Source organism: Strigops habroptila, chromosome 7, assembly GCF_004027225.2.
Source record: "Strigops habroptila isolate Jane chromosome 7, bStrHab1.2.pri, whole genome shotgun sequence".
Classification (NCBI taxonomy): domain Eukaryota; kingdom Metazoa; phylum Chordata; class Aves; order Psittaciformes; family Psittacidae; genus Strigops; species Strigops habroptila.
Genome location: NC_044283.2, coordinates 34,087,468 through 34,107,851, shown reverse-complemented (window position 1 = coordinate 34,107,851; position 20,384 = coordinate 34,087,468). Strand labels below are relative to the sequence as shown.

At 45.0% G+C, this 20,384-nt stretch overlaps 1 protein-coding gene across 7 annotated transcripts in view; it reads right to left on the bottom strand.

Moving 5' to 3' along the window:
• The window catches only part of IRF2 (interferon regulatory factor 2), a 42,439-nt gene extending 24,068 nt beyond the window's left edge, over window positions 1-18,371 (bottom strand). For 3 of the 7 annotated variants that reach the window (XM_030493152.1, XM_030493158.1, XM_030493159.1), the window contains exons 1-2: window positions 18,089-18,371; window positions 180-309 (exon numbers count right to left, since the gene is read on the bottom strand). The gene's annotated coding sequence lies outside the window, so the exon portion shown is untranslated. Of the gene's footprint in view, window positions 1-179; window positions 310-14,472; window positions 15,027-16,010; window positions 16,152-16,896; window positions 17,080-17,682; window positions 18,052-18,088 lie in introns of those variants that run through there. The other 4 variants (XM_030493155.1, XM_030493154.1, XM_030493153.1 and 1 more) reach the window with 4 other exon arrangements.
• Between the last annotated feature and the right edge of the window lie 2,013 nt (window positions 18,372-20,384).

Sequence of the window (20,384 nt, the reverse complement as noted above, 5' to 3'; positions counted from 1 at the left end):
TGTAAATTATTGACACAAGAGTCCAAAGTCTTGAACCTGAGGCAGAGAATTTTAAAAACATTAACCTATCTCAGGCACCGCTCTGGAAGCACCAACTGGCACTAGATGCAGATTTAAGCTGTGCATTAAACTCCTGTTAAGCAGCCTGCAACCCATCATTTCCATGTTCAAGTACTTGCATTTAGGCTTCTTCTTCTCCTTTCCCCCTCCGCACCAGGCTCAGCTCCTTCCTCTCTCCTTTGTTCTTCACATCTGTGTTCTCTGCATCATTCTTAACTTCTCTGCTCTGCTATTCTTGTCACCTTTGATCTTAAAACATAAAAAATAAGAGAAAAAAATGAGTAGGTCATGTATTTGAAAGCACACAGCAATGACACAAATGTAAATGGGTTCTTGCTTCCTATGGGAGTACAGGCATCAGACAGACTAACAATTAGGCAGTACCAAGCCCACACCCAGCACAAGAGGAAGAAAAACGTTCAAAGTTTCCTCTCATTGCTCTGAGGACATGTATTTCCTGAAACTAATAAGGAATTAAAACCTGAGTGCAACAATAAGGCTCTTTGATGTGTTCACAGAATCTACCAGCAGCCATGGTCACACTAATCTCTTAGCAAACATACTGGCATTTTATTTACTACTGTGTGGAGCTGGTCACTCGCACTTCAGCCTCAGCCTTTTCCAGTAACTACGAATTTCTAAAATAGCTCAGAAAATGGTTGCAACTGCTCGGCTCCTTTTCGGGTTCACATCAGACACGAAAAACAGCCAACCCCAGAACCCGACTGCAGCTGAGCCCTGTGCAAATCCCCATTCTGTACAAGAGTGAAGCTGCTTCTGGGTGAGGGCGATGCGGGTACAGCTTTTTCAGCTCCCGGGATGGTGGCGAGCAGCCACCGCACCACTGCAGCCCCTTCCCCTTGGCACCAATGATCCTCATCTAGGTTGCAGAGTGAGTATGGGAGATCTGTACCATCTTCCCCTACTACATGTTGGGTCAAAGCTGCAGAATGCAAATGGCAATGTACTAAAAACGTGAGCAAATTTTTATTCATCTCTCAAGGAAGAAACAAGTAGATGCAACGATTATCTTAGACGTGTTTCTTTGTAAGATATCTTTAAGTATGCAAGCACTTTGACACAATTCCTGGAAACACTGTGTGTCATCTTCAGCATTCAATATATGAGTGTTTCCATTTAGCAGTGGGAGTCGTCTTCTGGATTATGAGCCCCCTAAAACAAATTTCAAACCCATGTGAATGAACAAATTAGATGGAAGGCAGAAAAGTTGTCTTGAAAGCAGCAGCAACAAATCCCTCTTGGGACAGGCAACACAGAAGAAACAGAAGCTGTCTTTGTGCAAAAGCAGTGCATTTCAGGAGATGAAAAAGCTGCCAACATTGCTACTACAAGGAAGCTGATCCTGCCCAAAACTGCACAGTCGAGCCTGTCATCTCTTCCCTCCCATGTCCCCAGGGGCTTCCCCACTACTCCCCCACAGATGCTGCAGTGCTCATCTCCTTTTTGGCACCCTGGGATGACTCTGAGATTAGCACCTGCAGCTGTCAGCACACACCTTTGCATTCATCACACACACCAAGGCAGATTAATCCAAGGTAGTCAGAAACGAGGTTTGGCTTGTGAGAAAGGAGGAGTGGCTCCCAAGATCTGTCTATCTGAAAGTAAAACCAAACCCCGCTAAAACAAACACACAATGATGTCCAGCTGGAGGGGACTGTGGGCATCCTGTGGGGGAATGTCTTTCACCAAGGGGCAAGCACAGCATGCTTCTGCTCATCAAAACACACTCCGTGTTCCTCTGTGAGCACATGCTGCTGGAAATAATGCCTGATGTCTTCAGAACACACTCCCAGACCTGTCTGCCTCAGGACAGCACTGACCACAACAGTGCTAAAACGTAGTGGGTTTCTTGGCAGTTGCACACCAACAACATCCTTTTGATGAAAATACCAAGTCAAATCAACTGAGTAATTGCCTATGGGAAATGAAGGTGCCACATCTCCCCTTTCCCCAGAGCTGTCAAATGCACGATTTAACTGTACAAAAAGAAATACCAATTTCTGCAGTGCCTTAAAAGTACCCTCTGTCTGTCCTTAAACAGGGTTAATGGGTGCAATTGGCAGTCTTGTTCTGATGGCTGCAGGTGGGAGAACCTTTAGTTCATCCATCAGTGAGTAGGAACACCTTCTGCCATTAAGCAATTCAAGATTGTAAAGACCTCTGAAATTCTCCAAAACAGGCAGCAAAGGTATGTAAGGTTCCAGGTGCCATCACCTAATATCAAGCCAGCTTCATTCTCCATCAGAATACATTAATTATAAAACAAACCTACAAAGCTGGAAACTAAGGTGAGCCACACAAAACAGCAGACATGCCAAGTTCCTGCTCCAGCCTCTCTCTAGTGTTTACCCAGCAGAAAGGAAAGAGCAGAAACAGTCAATCCTTTTAAGGAGAACAAAACATCAACAGTTATAATCTGAAGCAGGCTGTAAAAACCAGGAGCACCTATGCACCTATCTCCCATTCCTGGTCAATGTTAACACTGCACTTCCCCTGCACATTTACACATAGCAGCAGCTGCAGAAGGTTGGCTGTATTTTTTGCATCAGGACAGGTGGACTTCTACCAGCATTTTCTGAGCTGCCAAGGCATCCAGTTCCCACCTGGTTCACCACCACTGTGAGCTCCTGAGCCATGGGTACCATCAGCTGGCCAAAGCAAACCTCTCCAGAAGCCGGTTACCTTTGATAGCCTGCACCTTCACACTCGGGTTAACTGGGAGAAAAATGGCTTAGTGCCTGCTGTGGGTCATTTGGCACCATGTTGCTCCACCCTGGAAAGGCCATTGATGGAGATGGCCAGGGAAGAGGAGCAGAGCCAGCCGGAGCTCCAGGAGGAAGGCACAGCTCCAGCTCCATCAGTGGCAAAGGAGCACCTCCCACTCCATCACCTCCACCCTTCAGTCCCATTCAAATCTTGTTGCATGCTAATGCTACTATTTGCACAGGCAGGTTTGTGCACAAGACTGGGAATTTAGCAGGCTTACAAGCAACACCTCTTCCTGTAAGGCCTTTTCTGCCTGTTTGAACCTGGACCATGGCTCTCATCCTAGTCAAAGACACGTGTCACATCACAACCGAGAGAGCAGAGCACTCCTGCATGGAAGTGGGAGGGAGCAGCCGGGTAGGACAGAGAAGAACCCCTTAATCCAAAACCACTAATGAAGCTCCTGTGCTTTTAGACCACAGCTTCAAACTTGGACAGTACTGACGTCCAGCATCTCTTTGGGGAGAGCACAGGACAATGCTTGACACTCCCAGAGACCCACGCTGGAGTCAAGCTTTCTGGCGTTACACTGAAAATAATCCCTGTTTTGTTTTTTCTCCTGGTTTATCATTGTCCCGTGGTGGGGGAAGGGAAGAATAATCGCCAAGAAACACAGTCAACTGCTAATGAAGATGTGACCTAAGAAAGCGTATTTCTGCCCTACAAGAAAAGAGGAGCTCATTTAGAGATGGAAGCAGGGCTACCTGCTGGGAAATCATTTTATGAACACCTTTTAAGAAGACAGCCAATCTTTAAGAACCACAATTTTTAACCATACCTCCTACAGTGGCTGGTAGCTCCACGAATATCACTTCCCTCTTCTCGCTCCATTTTTGTCACCTGCCTCCTTCTTAAAGGGGGCTGTAGGCAGGGGCGGTTGCCTTTTCAGTAGTGGGAGCTTAATATACCAACAGACATTAACACATCAATAAAATAACTTCCAAACGAGCACCAAGCATGTGAGACACAAAAACAGCATTTGCTGGGAGGAGGGAAGGAGGCCACTGGGAGCCTGCGAGGAGCTACGCCCCACACAAGAAACGTGGCCCATGAGCTGATGCCACAGTTTATGCAGGGGGCTTATTCTGACCTACTTTAAAGTTTTATTTACTGCACTATTTGTGCTAGCCCTGCAGACAGTTCAGCCTTTTTTTTTTGCAACTAGATACCACAAAAACAGAGTGGAGGCTACCCCCCGACAAGCTATAAACTGTCCTAACCCTGCAGACGTGACTCAGAGGAAGTGCTACAGAGGGCAGACAGCACAGGATCTGCTGAAGCCATGACCAGCAGAATCCAGCTAGGAACACACAGACCGGGAGGAGGCCAGTCAGTAACACCACTCCTGCTACTGCACATTGCACTTGAAAATGAGCTTTCTACAAGGAAATCACATCAGCAGTCAGGGGTGAAGCCAGCTTCCTAAGATAGACATAGCTGAAAGAAGAGTCGTAATGGTGTAAAAGAGGAAGGCAGGGGTACAGCAACATTTTTAGGAGTAGTCACACAAAGGGCATTGAGCAGGTAGCTGTCACCATAGCATCCTTAAGATGCAGCAAATCGTACTGAATTTCAGCTCTATACTTCTTTGGAAGATGTATTTTTCTAGGGTTCTTTATGCGACTCTTCAAAATGAAACTCACACCACTGATTTATTTTTAAAGAGATATTAGAAAAATACTATTTTCAAGAGCTATTCATCTTTAAAGAGACATTAGAAAAGGATTAAGTAATGGCTGCATCTATACATAAATATAAATATTTTCATTCCATAATGTTCAATAAAGAGCTTGTCCTCCCTGCTCTCTGGCAAAACATTCTAGTAAGTCTGACTTGTTTTTCTCCCTGACGGAGGTAACAGTCACGCCATACAGAAAGTGTAACCTCTGAGAATGAAGAGCTCTTCACTAAAATTACAGCAGCTGTAGACAGAAAGTGAAAGCAACAGCATGGCAGGCATTAAATCTGAGCAGTACGAGATGTTCTCTTGCCCTCAGTTTTGCTCCCTCTGACAGGGATAACTGAAGAGGCACAAAGGTTATCCCAAAAATACAGCTACTCTATGCCTATGGATAGTTAAAAAAAATTCTGTGAAAGTAAAAAAACCTAAACAATCTGAAAGAGCAATTCTTCTTTCCCCATCATAGAGTACCCAGTTAAAAGTTTTGTCAGTGTATGGAAATATTCCTAACGGTTGTGAGAAGGTAAGTTGGGCAAGATACTTGAGGGGACATTTGTGAAGTAGGACACAGCCTTACCCCAGAGCTGTGAAAAAACATCTGCTCCCCAGAGGACACGTGCAGAATATTGCATGGTATCTATTTCACTTTTCTCTGCAAATACAGAACTGACAACTTTTATTTTTTTTTAAGTTATCTTGTACTTGTGCTTTGCTGAATAACTTTTAAGTACTCCCTTTGTTTGCTAACACTGCTGCAGTTCAGAAAAGCATCAATCACCCTGTGTGACCAAACAGATATGCTGAAATGAGACCATAAGCTAATTTTAGGATTCAGAGAACTGAGTTCTGTGTCTGTCCCTGTGCCAAGACTGTTCCAGGATACAAGGAAATATGATCTTTTTTTAAGGAACAGTACTTGCAGCAAAATTCTCTCCCTTGGTCACAGCTCAGATTCTGCCTTCATACAGGATTTTGCATGCAGGATCACTTTTTTCAGCTATGCCACTGTGGATGCCCCTTTCAAAGGTTTAATCGTATGTACTATAAGTAAAGCCCTGCTTGGAAGTCAAACTCGTCATAGGGATAGAGACTTTTCCTGGGCAAGAAAACCTGTTAGCCTCACCTGCTCAGAAATACTTCAGAAATGTGGGGCTGACACTGAAACACAGACAACTGAACTGCTCTTTATTCAGGATGCCTGAAATCCCCCTCCTGCAGCCCGCAGGGAGGTAGACCTCTGCCTACTGCACTTCCCCACTGCCACAAGGAGAAGGAGAATCTCACCACGGATGCTGCGGAAGCAGAATTAACATGCCTTCTGATAACCCCAAATTATGCAAATATCCACATCCTTTTTGGAACCAACAGCAAACCACATAATTAAAGTTGGATTAGTAAACAAGGAAAAGTACGTATCATCGTTCTCAGAGGTGCAGAGGTTAAGGGTTCAAAATAAAATCCTGAAGCTCTTGGCTTGGAAAGCAGATAGGAAGCAAGAAAACACACAAAACCCTGTAAGGGACTTTCTGGATTCATGGATAGTTAGACAGCAAAGCCTACTCTGGTCTTCTAATTGCACGTAATAGTGCCTCTTTTGTTCCGAAGAATATTCTGTCCGTGATGCCCTGTTGACCAGTGAGGAACAGGGGCAACATCACCACTCTGCTGGCAGATTTACTTATCACTAAGCACCTCTTGCCCTGCGCTCCGTTAGAGCGTACGCCACAGCTGACTGCTCCACAAACACAGCTCCTACATTGGCTATAACGCTTGATCCACACTGTTGCAATGGCAGTATTTTTTCTACCCTTCCCTAATAGTTTGGTGGCAGCTGCAAAGAAGCCGTGTGCATGCTATATCCTTCCTCTCCATCACCAAGAAAAATAATTCACCATGGGCAGGAAAGGTGGTATCTTATTTGCTCAGGTGCCTGCAGGAAGGAGGAAACTCCATCAAGACAGGATGGAAAGCCAAGAATTGGAGAGCAGGCAGGGAGGGAGGCCACAGGTCCTGGGCAGACCAGTGTAAGGCACAGCCTGATCACTGGGAAGAACCTGCACAGGCAACCAACAAGCAACACTCCACCTGCTTCCCTAGGTTCCCAAACCAAACGTGGCAAGGCTACAACAGGAGCATGGCTGGTAAGGGAACAGTTCTGTGGGGTGGTGAAACACCTGGGAACCCATATTGCTGCGCCATGGATTCAAGTTAGCAACAGCTACCCAACTTCCCAAGCCCCTGCTTTCCTGTGCCCACCTCAGGCTGTAGGGAGGTACAAGGCAGATGTAGGAGGAGGACGGCATTCAGCATGCCGTCCTCTCACACTGCTGTATCCAAGAAAGATACACAAAGGTAGAAGGAAAAAAAGCCCTTTCAGGGACAGAGGGCAAAAACCACCAACCAACGCAACACTGCCTGCAAAAAAAAAAAACCCACCACCAAAACCAAAGGCAGCAAATACCTCAAATGAGTATTATTTGAGGCATTACAGACTGCATGATAAACATGCCCAGGAAAACGTACAATGGGAACTCACATTGTATATAGAGTCTGTTTCATCAGCCCTATAGCATTTCTGTTCCACCCAAAGGGTGTTAACATGCCCTGGCTGGGATTCAGACATTACACATCAAAACAGACTCTTTCCTTTGGTTTCCATGCAAAGCTTATTCTCCCTCAGCAGCAAAGACATGAGTTGTTATTTTGCAGTGATCTCAGGCACCATTAAAGGTAGCCCTTGGATTTGCAGACTAGAAGCGCACTGAAGAAAAGCCATCTTATTTTAATACAACAGAACCAGAAGGCTGGTTTTTGGCTCTGGGTTTAGCCATAACAAAACAACGCCTCAACCTCTCAATACCTACAGTAAAATTTCCCTTCCACTGGCTCCTATGTTGAACATTATCATGCCACTTGAACAACACAGTGACTGTGGCTGAGCCCATTCATTTCTCTGGCATCACAGTGACTTACATCAGCTGGGAACTTGGCCCAGGCTTCTAACAAATAACTGTTAAAGATCATCTCTGCAGTATTCTGTGCCATCATCTGCACACACACCAGTGTCTGCAAGTCTGCTGACAATACAACATAATGATTGCTTTTACCTTCAGCTTTAAAGGAATACTTTGCTTCCTGGGGGGTGCTTTTGTTTGTTTCCCAGGTCTTGCCTGGAGTGAAGATGGAGATGCCAGACTCTGGTGGCACTGGGATGACAATGGGTCTGTGCAAGTGATAGTCAACAGCATGTGATTACAGAAAACTCTCCCCGGCCATTTCCTCCAAGAGTCTCAAAAGCAGCCATAACTTGATTATTAATTACCAGTCCAATAACTTATTTACTTGCTTCTTAAGATTTGTGTTACATCTGATGAGTGATCACAATTTGTCTTTACTATCTGGCATGTCTAACTATTTTTTCCCAAAACGCTGCCTAGAAAAGAGGTGGTGACTTTTCAGTAAGAGAGTTGTATTTCACTCAGACAAGTTTGGGAAGGGCTTGTTTACAACAAGAAAATTGCTGGCATGGTTGTCCGAGATGAATTAATTCCTTGCATTGGGGAGCAGTTATCCCCCAATAAATCAATTTTATTCTGGAATCAAGTGCTCACACACGAATCCACTCCTGAATACCCACATGTAATAGCTGCTGCTGCTTAGTTGTGTCAGTCAGTATCCACGGAAGCCAAACCCTGTGTGTTCTTGAAAGCTGCCAGGAAAATTCAGCACTTGACACCTGATTCATAAAGAATTTTCCAGCCTGGTGAAAACTAGAAGGCTATTAAGGCTCAAACAATTAGAAAGAATCACTTCTTTTATCACACTGATGCAACTCAAAACGTTTTTTTAAGTCTCTCCATGTCTCTGTTTGACTAATGCACTCTTACAAGCTCTGTGTCCAGGTTTACAGGAGACAACCCCAAAAATTGTAATAAGCACGTTTCCTACATGAGTCCCCCCGAAAGCAGTGGAGAATCACACATGCAAGTATCTGCAAGATCAGAATCTTAAATTGTAAAACATACTTTTTAAAGTCTGGGCAGGCTTCATCTCCATGTCCTGTCTAGCATTCTTCTGCTCAAGTACAGGGTCAGTGCTTTATAGGGTGCTATGTATAAGAAAAGCAGCCATTGTAAAACAGAAGTCCTTAAGCTCAGTGTTCCCACAGTGGTGGCCTGTGAGGCTAGGGCAAGATTGCAAAGAGGACAAAGACATTTCAGAGGTACTCAGAGAGGCAGAAAAATTATTCCAGATAACTAACACCAAGAAATGTGTTCAAGGAAGAGTTTTCACATTCCCTGGCCGTGACCTGCACCTGATGTAATCCACCTTGCTCGGATTGGTCTTGTTTCTCACAGCTACCTTTGTTTGCATAACATACTGTTCTGCAACACACAGCAAAAACTATTTGCACACTACGCTAAAGCGCAATTTAATATTTGCTTAAAGCTTTCATTTTATTGTCTGGGCAAGGGCAGTTTCTACCACTGAAGTTAATAGCTAACCCACACCTACACTTTTGCTACCCGCATTTCTAATCACTCGTGCAGCACCCAGAACTAAGAGCAAGAGACACAAACTGCCTCCGCTTAACCTCACAGTAAGCACCAAAACCAGCTCTCTCAAGAAAGCAGTTTCTCCTTTACTTACAAGAGAAGGTATTAAAGAAAAGTATACGCTATTTCAGATTTGTAAAGAACACTCTCCTGCTTACTTAGATGCTTTCTTTACAGACCACAGCAGGCACAGACTTGGGGGCTGGGATCCTCTGAATCATCCACACTGTGAGCTGGAAACATGTCTGTCACATGCACTTATTTATGGCTACAAAAATAGCACCATGAAAGAAGCAGATGTGTTGAGCACAAAAAATAAATTGAATTAGTTATTACAGAGATATTGTTTGACACTGCAGAATTTAAGAGAAAAACGTCTTCCTTTTGTACATACACTTGAAAGGCTTGCACTTAAAGAGAGCCAAGTATTAAATGCTTAATACCGACGCTTGTTGAAATGGTATGATGTAATTCTCCTTTTTATAAAAATGCTACTCTGTCCACTGCCACATGACACACAGGAACTTCTTAATTCATTTTCATATGGAGATATGAATAGTTAATAGAATAAGTTATGGAATGTGCTCTTCATTTAAAGATCTTGTGTTGACCACAGACCAGCAGCAGCGAGACAGCCTCAATTTCTGATGTGCAACAGCTATTTCTATCTTGGAAGTTTCCTAAAATACTACTGAGCTAGAGTGAGACCACTGAACTCATCTTCGCTTCTCATCTAAGCCGGATAAATATTATTAAACTAAACAAAGCTAGTCTTCAGCAGCTTCCTTCATCAATCTCAAATCTCCAGAACAGTTTCGGCATCCAAAGAATTTACTTTTCATATGCTCAAATGCAATGCATGCACACATGTGAGAATTAACCCTCTGGAATTGAAGTCTTTCATTTCACCCTAGTACAGCTCCAGCAGAGCAGCCACTGTCCAAGGCTCCCCTCAACACCCAACCTTTTTGCCAATTTAGCCAAGATTTTCATTCAAGATTCCACAGCAACCCAATGTTTGGCCATCTTTGACTATTTCACCCGCTAGTTCTCAAGGTCAAAAAGGACCTTCTAGCTGTCAACTCATCTGTGGAAATGGAGTGAAACCATTCACAGTCACTTCATGCCATCAGCAAGGCTGATAACAGATAATATCTTTTAGTTACTGTGGCTGACCCAGATCCCAAAGGTGGAGAACAAAAAAAAGCCCACCACATATTTTATACCTAATCCCATTTAACAATTCAAATCTCAACATGAATAAAATTCAAGCACATCTACCAGCTGAATGACTCCCTTTCATCATACTGGATGTCATCACCTCCACTGTACTTTGTATACACAATTGCCACAGCATTTCAAAATGTTACTTCTGTGACTGAAGAAAACGCCACTTCCCATACTGTGGGGCCATCACCCAGTCCACTGGGTGGGAAAAGTGGTACCCAGATAAACCAGGGAGAGAGCAACCCCTGCTCCCTCCTGTGTAGTCTGCTAAAGGACTGCTGTTGTGCTGAAGCCAAATTTACTGACAGATGAAATAAACAATAAAATTGAAATAATTTTTCAAGTTCAGCTCTTGTGCTTCTTTGCTCTGTGTTTATTCTTTCGTTTTTGCTAACTGGGAAATGAAAACCAATGGAGTCAGTTTCACTTTTATTTGTGTTTGGTTTCAATTTTATCCTCAAGTTTTGCTTTCATCTTTTTCATGTAACACTATTGGGATTTCAGATCCTGCAGGAAAGCTTTGAGTAATTTAGAAACACTACTCTCCTATCCTGCCTTTTTTCTTACTGTGCAATTATTTGTATTTTAGACAAACTTTTTAAGATGCTGTCACAATTTTGGAATGCGTTTGGGGGTAGGGAAAGCTCGATCTTGATTTTACAAATTTATATGCCACATGCAATTAAATTCAGTAATTCAGTATTTTCCACTGGATTCATCTCTCAGTTGCATATAAAGTATACTTATATGATTCAACAAAACACCTTAGAAGAGCAGTCAGTGCACCAAATGCACAAAGGCCCATATCATGCACCAAATGCATGTTTTATATATATGCATAAAACGCACATAAAGACCTTAACTTACTGCTACCTTAATTTATTGAAGAATTAAGGCATTATCTTGCTTAGATAAAGTTGTAACAGGGTTGCCTGTAATGCTGTCAAGCAATATCCAATATCAATAGGAATATTACAGTTCACTTTGTCTTCTGTGCACTCATCAAGCTCTTCAAGTCACATTAAAAAGCAGAACTTAACCACACTTCACACTTTTTAAAACAAAACCCATAAGCAATCCTTCCCTTTCTTTTGTACTGTATCAATGTTAAGCATGCAAGCCTTTTAAAAGTACTTAAAATAATTTTACAGCAAAGGGGAAATGGCTAGACAATGTGCACTGTCTAAAACTAAGGGACAAACACTTCTGGTTTTGTCACACCTTAACTCCATTCCTAACACCAGATCTGTTGGGAGCTACCAACCAAGCATGTAAAGGTTAGCTGAAAAACTATCGAACCATAACCTGCTCTACTCTTTAAGAGCAAGCAGTATGGAAGTTATTACTTCCCATTACTTCTTGAAAGCTAGCAACCTATATAGCAACAACTGAATGTTAAAATAATTTAAAGCTAGGATTTAGTCCTGCACCTCGGGTGAAACAACATGCCACATGCACCGGATTTGCTCCTGGATGCCTGTGTCCAAGCTGCACAAGATAAAGCATCTGCCTTGTCCTAAAGACTGCTGTACATTTTTTGCAACATGCCCCCAAGTGAACAAAGAGGTCAGAAGATTTCCAATATACACAAAACCAGGCTTGCAGTATATCACACACTGAGAAACCAAACATTATTTTACTGCTTACTAATTCTGTCTTTTCTCCCTAGCTTATTCAAAAAGCAGTAATTTTTCATCAACTCCCAAGAAATTGAAAACCTATCCAGCACTAACTGGAAGAGCAAGTTTTAAAACTGTTTTACACTCTATCAATAATAAATGTGTGCTGTAAAATATTTTATTTACGCTATATACAAAACCTCTGATTTTTATATATATGTACCTATGCATTTGTGCATATATATATATATACACGCAGACATTAAACTCTTAATTGTTAACACACATTCCCTGTCACTGTTAATAACTGTTAATTGCCGATTCCAGTTTTTCTTACTGACTATTTCAATCTTAACACAAGAGTTCACACATAGTCAATACAAGGAAGAGCCTTCATACAGTTCCAACAAAACTTCTAAAAAAAACCGGAGGGGGGGGGGAATTATTTAATTACACTGAATGATTTTTTTCCATAATGTTATTCACACATGTGGAATATGCAACTTAATAAACCTCTTCCTCTCATTCACTGTACCATTTGGCTTGCTTATTTCTTGTTTTGCTTTTGCACTTGTGATCTTAAAGGACAAACCAGAAAATGTTTTACACTAATCGCAGTTTATAGCACCATAAGCTACAATAAAATTTCTGTAAACACTACCTTATGGTTTATGCCCTCAGTATCACAGCCATGGTAGGCCTTTGAAGAATAGAGTTTCAAAAGGGCAATCTTTGGAAATGAGTTGCAAAGATAAGTAAGAGTAAGTGATTAGTTTTACTTCTTTACCTACAAATGGACCATGACTTTCAATATAAGATCCACACAATATAAATAGAGGTTTTAATCCTGCAAACATCAAAGAAATCTTGCTGGGGTACCACTCCCATGCACTCCCATGCATACAGGATACACTTAACCTGACTGTAACTTGTGTCAGGTTAATATGTCCAAGGGTAACAAGCGCAGATTAAACAGGATCGTCATAGGAACGTTTTTTTTGCTGGAAGTTTCGTAAGATCTTATGCCACAAGATTCACATAACAAAGGGCAATTCCCGGTCTGATTTCTCAATGTTATCTGCAAATGGACCGTAGCTTATGCTTCTCAGTGGAGGTTCCTGTTTGCAGTTTTCAGCAATAATTCTTGATCAGCATCTGCAGTAATTCTTTGTGAGGAGTCAGTGCCCAGAACTTGACACTGAACTGCTCTGACTGCTAAGCTGCACAGCAAGTTTCTCTCCCACAGACCACCTAATCACTTGTGAACTCACATAAACTCCCAACACACACACAGTGGCCAATGAGCACTGCAATTTATATATTGCAGGACAAACACCTCCTGTTGTTTTGAAGCTGCCTCCCAGTTGTTTTACTTGGGCCGTGTTTATCTTATCTGTGCTATAACCTATTCACTTTCTTCATGACACTAGTGATTTTAAAGAACATCCCCACATTCTCTTCAGTCACTTCTTTTCCAAGCTACTTACTCTTTCACAAAAGCTCTTTTTCACCCTTGATCGTCTTTGATGTCCTTCCCTGTAGCTCATCAACATTCACTACATCCTTTTTGACATGGGGAACAAAAATTGTTAACCCTATTCAAGAGAGGGGAGCAACACGGATTTATAGTGGCATGACGGTGTTTTCTATTTGTTTTTTTTTTTACTCCTTCCTAACAAATCCTAACCTGCCCTCTCCCTTCCTAGCCACTTCTGAGCACAGAGCTTATTTGTGGATTATGTGTGTAGTATGATCTCTTCCTGAGTAAAAAGTCCTTGTGTATAGAAAGTTAAGATTTGCACTACCTTCCATGTGTTACATTGACATGTGCTGAATTTCATCTGCAAACTTACATCCGGACTTTCAATATGAGATCCTTCCGCAGCCTTTGTGGTTCAGCTTTCGGGATTTTTATGTTCCTAATGAGTTAACACAACCAACAAATGTGTCACATCACCACCTATCCCTTCCTCCATCCACTGAAGGCATAGATTCTGGGCAGACTTTGAAGGGGACAACTAGCATTGAGCAAACTGACCATGACCATACCACCCAGAGCAATCTGATCCCACTTTGAAACTGGCCCTGCTCTAAGGAGGGCTACGTCAAAGAGAACCCAACAACTGCTCAGCAATGCTTTTAGAGAACTCCAGAAGACTCCCAACACACAATTCGTCCTCAACAAAAGTCGGGTCTAGTCTACGTCAATGCATTATGTTTATACCTGTATTCACTAACCTCATTCACTAAACCCTGGCAAACAAACAAGCAAACAAAAATGACCACCCTGGAGTTCTCAGCGTCTCTGGGAACCTTGAGAACCTGACAGCTCATTTGTCACCTTCTACTCCCAGAGCACCAACAAAGGCCTACACAACAAGTTACACACAACAGGCAACAGATCAGCAATTTCGTATTGTAAGGTCCTTAAAAACTGTTCAACAAGTATCACCTGCCATCTACTTCATCCTTCTCAATGGTCCATTCTGATACCCTTTCTTACAGATACTTCAGTCTGAGAGAAATGCTCCAGAAGGCTCACCCCTTTAGAAAGGAAAAAGCCTCCTGCAAGGGAATTCCTTAAACTCTTTCTCAATGAAGGAATGGCCAAAAATTTGTTTGACTCTTCAGTTATGACTTTCTCTTCCTTGGGCACTCCATGTATGCATGGATCACATATCAGCAGGCTTCCTGCTTTTGATGCATTTCAAAGAGGATTTACTAATTGTTTTCATGCCTTTAGCAACTTGTTGCAAGACTCTTTTTGGCCTACCTTACTGTGTCTAACACAGATTTTATGTTCTTTTCTACCTTTCCCATTTGGAGCTTTAACTTCTGAAAGATGTTTTTTTACTTCTACTGAGCTCCTTTATTTTGCTTGTCAGCCTGCTCAGCTTTTTTGGTATTTCTGACAGATGCCATGCAATTGCTCTGAGCTTTTACTACAGCAATTTTGAAGAATTACATGCCACCTGCAAGTACTTTACACCTTTGGCTGCCTCTCACATTTTATTATTGTTTTTCTTCACTTTATGAACATTTACTTCAGAAAATTAAACACTGCCACAACCACCCTGGCCATTACTGCCCCCAAAGCAACACTGGGTCTAACTACATTATGATCACTGTCACATCATGGCTGGCTGGCACTTTTAATGTAAAATTCTGAACTCAATTCTTGCTGGCCAGGACTTTGTCCAGAGTTGCTACCACAGAGTACACTAGTGGTACACCTAGGAACTAAGATTTTCTGGCATCTAAAAAGTTAGTACCTGGGGAAATTTCATGTTGGAGCACGACATAACCTAGGTAAGGGCACCTGCCATGGGAAGCCTCTCATGATCATTGTATTTCCCACTTTTGTACCTCCTCTACTCTCTTTTCATGTATGATAATTGCTGTCAGCATCTTGGTTGGGCAGACAGTTCTATAGCCCAAATCTCTACTCTTCCGATACAGGCCTAGAACATTAATTCATGAGATCCTGTGCTATTTCCCAAAACAGTTATTTCCTTTTTAACAAAAAGTATGTCACTCCATGCACGTGCAAGCCACTCTGTCCTCTCTCTGCCATCTGTAGTCTGTCTCTACAATATCTGAGCTTCTGCAAAGTTTCTAATACTCCAAGTATTATATCATGGCGATGTTTTAATACCAGTTTTAATCCCTAATGCTCCTATCCAAGAGAGGATGTGTCACGGCAAACTTTACATTCTTCACATGTCAGCTTTTCCCTACCATTTGGTTTTTAAACTTATAATAATATATGCATGGTGTATATAAATATATGTTTTCATTTAAAGTACACAGCCTGTCTGTGTGGTGCTTTAATGGTTAAAAAAAAAAAAAAAAAGGATTTATATAAAGACCATTCTTGTAATGTGTACTCTTCCTATTCTAAAAATATTTCCATCTCCTCTTGAATCTTAGCTCCTTTTTTTCTGCAACATTTTCTCAACTATGCATTAAGACTCTGCCTCTCCCTAACTCCACCTGGTCCCACATATCAAAGACCTCCACGCATTGGAGACTAGGGTCTTTAACCCCCCTTCCTAACAGCCTGTATGTTACCTCTCATACCTCTTTTAGCTACTCTTTTCCATGTAACGTGGCCTGTGATGAGCAGCTCTTCTCAAGAGGCTGACTTGACATATTCTGAAATCTGTCACTTTGTAGTGAGCAAGTAACCAGGTGGCACCACAAAGATACGTGTCAAATCTAAAGGCTGACCACTCTGCCAACCAGCTGGGACCCCCCACCTCAGAGGGATGACACCAGGGCCAGCAGATTGACACCTCACCATGCCTGCACCTAGCTGAAGAACTGCGGTGTGGTATGTGACCACAACAAAGTGATACCATGTCAAAGGCGTCACTCAGACCTTCCACCGCCATTTACAAGTGAAAAGGAACCACTGCACACAAGGAGCAGGTGTAGTAACTCCCCTATGGGACATTACCAACAGGGGCCAGAGAAGGACACTGATGTCTCCGAAGGGGCTGGTGGCACAGAAAGATTGAGATTCAGACAGAAGCCACCTGCCTTTCAGATCAATTGTGCTGCTTTTATAATTTTGTTGTTGTTTCCGTATTAGGCTGAATTTAAATGTTGCTGCTCCACTCAACTCTCTTTTTATGGTACTAACTCAGGCATTCTGCAAAGGTTATTATCTGCAAACCATTAAGACTTAAATAAAATGTCTATCAACTTAAACATGCTGTATTTCATCTCCAGAAACTAAGGCTGTAGTTTACAACTGTTCCTATGTTCAACATTCTGCAAGATCTTAGCACGGTGAGCTGGGCTATAAATTATAACCATATACTAACCGGGAGCAAAGTTCTGCACTCTGAAATTCCTCTACCTGAGCTCTGTGTCTAAATAATAAATATGCCTCAAACACTCTGCTGTTTAGGTGCTCACACCAATCCAAATGGGAATTAAAGACCCAGATATCTCTGGGAACCTGAGCCAAGGAATCAAATCCTTCAAGCACTTGCAGCTTTGCCCCCTAGACATTGTGAGATGCGTTGTGAGATGCTTGGAATTCGACCCTCCGTATTACACACAACGAAACCCCTGTTCATGAACTTCCTCCGAGGGAAGACGTCCAGGGCTGGCCGCCCCCCTTGCTGGCGTGGAGCAGCACAGCCATGCAACGAGCAGCGCTGCCTGCACCCGCCAAGAAAAGAGGCTATTCCTGCAGAAAGCAGAACGCGGCTCAAGGCTGTGACTGAGGCACTCGCTAAGGCCGGATTCAGCGAGACCGCACGGGGCGGGGGGCAGAAAGGCTTGCTTTCTAGAGGCGTGTTTACTTTCCGCTGCAGACGCAGAGGCGGAAAGGCCTGCTGCACAGGAGCGAGGAAGCACCACCGCCCATCAGCCTGCCCTGTGCAGCGCTCCGCAGGACTTCCTCCTTCCGCCGCTCCCCCACAGCCCACCCGCGGCGGCCCAACCGCCCCTCAGGCCCCGCTCCATCTTGTGCCAGTCTCCCTCGTCGCCTCGCAGGGGCAGGCCCCCCCCCCAGCCTCGGGGCACCTCCACCACCATTGGGGGCCCTAACCCGCTGCAGCCCGGACGGGGAGAGGCAGACGCCCCGCCCGCCGCTTGTGTAACGGGCCGTCCGCGGGGCGGGTAAGGGCTCGCCGAAGCACCGCCCACCCCGCGGCCCCGAGCACCCGCGGGGGCAGCCACCCCCCCTCGCAGCGCGACCCCCGCCCGCCGCCCCGCCGCCGCTCCCCCCGCTCCTTACCGGAGACACCCGCAGCCTCCGCCCCGCAACAAGTGCCGCGGCCCCCGGCCCGGCCCGCGCCGCGCCCTGGCCCTCCAGATCCAGCGCTCCCGCCTTTGTCTGCGGCCGGAGCTCCCCACTCGGCGGGCGGCGGGGACCCCCCTCCATCTGCGCCGAAATCCGCCGCCCGCCCGCCCCTCGCTACCTGCTCCCCGCCGCCCCTTCGCACACGCGGCGGCGGAATCGAGCTCGGCCGCGGCCGCTGCAGCCCGACCTTTTGTTTTTAAACCGATGCGCATCTGCCCGGGAGCCCCGCACGCGAAAAGAGCGGCGATGGGAACCGGAACAAGAACAGGGACGAGATCAAAAATTAAACACACAAAAAGAAAAAAAGAAAAAATAAAAACAGAAAACAATTAAAAATTACCTTGCCGGCCCGTTTTCGCGGCCCTTATATAATTCCTCAAGGTTACCGCCGTTGCCAGGGGACGCGAAATGGAAATGAAAACAGGCGCTGAGCAATCGCGGGAGCAAAACTAAAAGTTAACTGCCTCCGCCCGGGCGGAGAGAGGGCCAGACCGAAAGCAAAACAAGGAGAGGAAGCGGCGAGGCCGCCGCCGCTTGGAAATCCCCCCGCCTCTCCGCCGGGCCGGGCCGGCCGCGCAGGCGGCGGGGGCAGGGCTGCGGCGGCGGGCGCGGAAGCGCGCTGCGCCCGTCACCGCTGCGGCGCGGCACGGAACAGCGCTCCCCGCAGCCGCTTATCCCGGTTAGCCCCTTCCTCCCCTCGGCCCCGGGGAGCCCCGTTTCGGCGGTGGGTGATTTGGGCGCTAAAGGTTCTGGGGTGCTGCTGCGGCACCGTCCGCTCCTACAGCATCCTTAAATATTTTTAATCCAAGGTCTGGCTTGCGTGTGGAAATCTTGGATTCTATTCATAGCTTGGCTTGTGACTGAAATAACTCCCATGGCCAGCCCTAAACAAGGCCGGGGGTGGAGGGGGGGGGGCAGCCCTAGGCAGCCCCACGTCCCGGTCAGACTGGGGTGGCTCCGGGCAGTGGGGAGTGAGCCCGCACTATCCTGGGATGTACAAGCCCATGGCCCAAAGCAGGCTTTCCCGGAGACCTCGGGGAATCCCTGCAGCTCAGCTCTCCCAGCACCAACTCCATCGCTCCCTGCATCTCTTTTCCCCCTCTGCTGAGGTCTTGGACTGGTACACACGCATGCTGGGATTGGCATTGCCTTTAAAAAAGGATTATGTGACAGTCCTGCAACGAGGACATTTTCAGACCAGGTCCTTTGAACTCAGTGAGGCTCAAGCAGCTGGTTCTTTCAAAAGAGACCTCTTGAATTTCAACAGATTTTGCAAACTGCTGTTGGTCATAGAGTCTATGTAGCGACCAAGAGTATTCTGGAAACAACAGCATATAAAATCAACTGAGGAGAGGCTGCAATACATCATGCCTAGCCTTACCCATAGATGATGAAAGAAAGGCCCCAAGCACTGGGGGGTTAAGGGAGATATGCAGTGTAGTCATTACAGCAGGTTGTGTGTAGAGGGGGGCAGAGAGAGAGGTGTACACTTCTCTCACATGCTGTATGTATGCTGTAAGTATGTACATACATCTATTCAGGTAAGCAAGCAGTACAGGTACATGTGCGGATACATGATGCATAGCCATCAGCAGCGGGAGGAATGCCAGGACACAAGGGGTTGTGCAGAGGGATGAGTAAGGAGCGGTCTGCTATCCAGTGGGATGGCAAACGGAGAGCGAGGTGTCCCCCAGGTGCTGGTGCTGTGAGGACCCTCTGCGGTGGCAGCTCTGGACATGCAGAGGACACCAAGCTAATGATGGGGTGGGGAGTCCGCCCTTGTGGGTGATGAGTCCTCCTGTTCTGGAAAGTGCTCTTCTTCTGCTGAGTAGAACACAATCACAGAATGATTTATATTGGAAGGGACCCATGGATGTCAGGAATCTGCCATTTCCCAAAAAATGCCAGGGCCTAGCAGGTAGCTATTGTCCCCATGTGCACCAGTGAAGTAATAAAGGGCAAATGTTTTGGAAGCAAGATGTAGGGTGCTAGACAGGACAGTAAAATCAAGCATCTCCGAAGCTTCTCCAGAAACACAGCAGGATGGAGAGATCTCCACACCAGTGGAGAGGGACACAGGTCCCCAGAGCAGCTGCGAAGGAGCAGCAAGGAAGGGTCGTGTTCACATGGGGATACTCCCAGGTATGTCCAGAAGAACAGAGAAGAGGGACTGATTTCCATGAAGCCACAGTGGATTAAGGATGAGGGACCTGGGATGCCTGGCTGTGAACTGGCACGTTGACTAAATACATGTGCTGTGAGAGGAGATAATCAGCAGGACATGGTAGTGACAGGACATGGTAGTGACAGGACGCAGCTTGTACAGGAGGGTCAGACTAGGCTGTGGCTGGAGGGAAAGGAGCCATACACTCCATGCCAGAAGGAGTCAGATCAGCTAACTCCAGCAACTAAAGCCAAATCTTTATAGACCTAAGATCCAACTAGGAAAACAGTAAGTATTAAGATGGTATTAATGAGTTTCTGACCAAGGTGGAGGCAGTTACTATGCCAGGTGTGATTAGAGAACAGTAAAGTGATCGAAAGCGAGAAATCTCTAACCAACCTGTTCCCATTCAGAAATAAGATCTTGTAGTCATAATAACTCCATGGAAGGATCGGTTTGGTGCTCATGAACT